Source organism: Neomonachus schauinslandi, chromosome 9, assembly GCF_002201575.2.
Source record: "Neomonachus schauinslandi chromosome 9, ASM220157v2, whole genome shotgun sequence".
Taxonomy (NCBI): Eukaryota; Metazoa; Chordata; class Mammalia; order Carnivora; family Phocidae; genus Neomonachus; species Neomonachus schauinslandi.
In genome coordinates this window covers 94,729,278-94,731,728 of record NC_058411.1, presented here as the reverse complement: position 1 = coordinate 94,731,728, position 2,451 = coordinate 94,729,278, and the positions used below count along the sequence as shown (strand labels likewise).

General features: G+C 54.1%; 1 protein-coding gene across 1 annotated transcript in view; it reads left to right on the top strand.

The window, feature by feature from the left end:
• Nucleotides 1-1,049: 1,049 nt before the first annotated feature.
• RAB27A (RAB27A, member RAS oncogene family) overlaps nucleotides 1,050-2,451 on the top strand; it is a 72,581-nt gene continuing 71,179 nt past the window's right edge. The window contains exon 1 of the mRNA XM_021693823.2: nucleotides 1,050-1,190. The gene's annotated coding sequence lies outside the window, so the exon portion shown is untranslated. The remainder of the gene's footprint in view (nucleotides 1,191-2,451) is intronic.

The following is a 2,451-nucleotide window of genomic DNA, read 5'->3' as shown; positions in this document are numbered from 1 at the left end:
ATTAGGGTTTTCAATCATTTTTGCTTTGCTTAGATGTGGAATTATTTGGTTCAGACGTGCTTCGCCTGGGAGCCCGCAGAAGCAAGCCCAAAGGCCACTGTCCATACCCCGAGGCCACTGGAGGAGAAATTTGGCTGCCTCTGAGTGGTAACCTGGTGGCCTAAACCACCTTCACAGCTGCAGATCCAAGCTGCCGCATACACGCCCGTCCGCGCTGAGAGAAGGAAGCCGCTGGGGGGCAGCAAAGGCTCGCAGGTTTATCCTTACAGCGGCTATTCTTTATATTGTGCCACATTTTGCCTTTTTTTTTTTTTAAACGAATTGCTCTCTTTTAGAAATTTAATTTTCGAATCCGAACTACACTGTATGAGCAGGGACCCCGTTTGTCATTTCCTCTCAGAAATACATTTTTTCCTGCCAGAATTTTACTTTTTCTCCCTCCTGTCATTTCCATAAACCAGAGCTTTCCCTTGCCCCAGGAAGGCCAGGCCCAGGCGGATCCGAGTGAGGAGCTGGCGAGGCGGCCTGGACAGTGGCAGAGCCGGACGCTCGGCGCGGATCCGGCCCTTAGGGACCTGGACCAGGGAGTACCTGCAGCAGGAGCACACTGAGCCTCAGGAACCCTGGGTGGGGCCGACTTTGCGGCTGCTCAGCACCCTTGGCTACTACAGTTGGAGACACCGATCTGATGCCCTGACAAATACCTTTAGAACCTGGCTTTTGGGGAAGGAGATTTGGCGAGAGTCACCAAACCACACCTCGCAGCTCTCGGATCCTGGAGAAGTTTGTAAATGTCACGTCTGTGTCTCAAGACTAAAACAACTCACTAAGGTTTCACACTTTCCAGGGAACGCCAGCGGAGACCTGATATAGGCCAAATGAAGCGTGCGGGAGCCTTTTCGAGCCTCACAAGAGGACCCCGCGGCAGGGGCGGCGGGACCGGGAGCGGCGCGCGAGGAGGCGCCGGCAAAGCGCTCTCGCGGAGTCGGGCGGTGGTGCTCCCTGAGGTGACAGGAGGAAGCGGGAGGTGGAGGGTAGAGAGGAGGTCCCGCCCCCACCTCGCTCTCCTTTACGGGAAGTGATGTGGGGCCAGACGGAAAACACCCGCCAAGGACCCAAAAAGGGCCGGCAACGGGTGGACGCGGCGCGCGCGCAGGCAGAGCGGCGCGGGCCCAGCGAGGTCCAGCCAGGTGAGCCCGGCAGCTGCGGGAGGTGTGGGAGGCACCGCCCGACCCCCCGCGCCCGGTGGGTTCCGCTTCAGCCGGACAGTCGAGCACCCTAGCGGGCGAGTGGCAGGGCTGGCCCTGGGGTTAGGCGCTGGAGGCTGCGATTCCTCGCCCAGCTTCTGCGCGTCTGAGCCCGGCGGAAAAGTTGCTTTGCCTCTCCCAGGCCCTCAGCACAGACCCTACCGGGACAACCGCCAAGGGTCGGGGGCAGCATGGGCGAGGCGCTGGTTAGTTGCAGCTCCAGGTTTGGGACCGGGCTGAGGTCACCTCCGGGGGGCATCCAGGTGCTTGGGTTCCCGTCGGGGGTGGGGGGTGGGGGGTGGGGCGGAGAAGGAAACTTCACTGGCAGGAGAAGAGGAAGGTTCCAGACCTCCTGCACTGCCCCATATTTCTTTCCTCCCTCCTGCTGTTTTCAGTTTAATTACTTAACGTCTTTACACCGTTGTTGATAGGGGTCTGGACAGCAAACTGGCTGGGAGGGAGAGGGTTCTTCCTTATCCTGTCAGTTAGACAGGAAGCCCAACCTGGCAACCAGGCCCCTGGATCTTGACTGATGGTAGGGCTGATGTGGAGACAGGTTTGGTAACTATTGCCAAATCCTTGTCTTTGTCCCAATAGATCACCAATTAAGCAAAGTCAGGCCTGAAATGAAGGAAATCTTGTGAGCCCTTGACTCCATCTTCCCAGCCTTTTGGCTCCTGCTGGCCACCTAGGCCACATGGCTCCAGAATGTTCTGCCACAGGGTCCTCTTCTTTAGCTCTGTGGGCTAACAGCTGTTTTTCCTTACTCCATGGATTCTGGCTTTATGGTCGGCTCTTCACTCAGATGTTGGGAGGGGGAGTAGTGTTACACCCTATGAGTTTTCTGTAATTATAGCTAATTTAATTTATTGCTGGTCGTTGTTCCTATCCCCTCCCCCCCCCCCTTTTTTCCTTCTTAGAAACTTGCTTTAGGGGCAAAACAATCTGGAAAACAGGGCTCCACAGATGGTTAGAGATAAGAAAGGTTAATAAAATACTGAAAGAACCTGACTGAAGATCATTTTTCCCCTTTTATTTTATGTTGGTTTTCATTCCTACTTTCTTCTTTCTTTTTATTTAAATCATGAATTTATTTTATTTTCATGCCTGAAGCCAACTCATTTAGCTATCTCAGCCTTTCTTCCTGCCTTTCTTCTTTTCTTTCTTTCTTTCTTTCTTTCTTTCTTTCTTTCTTTCTTTCTTT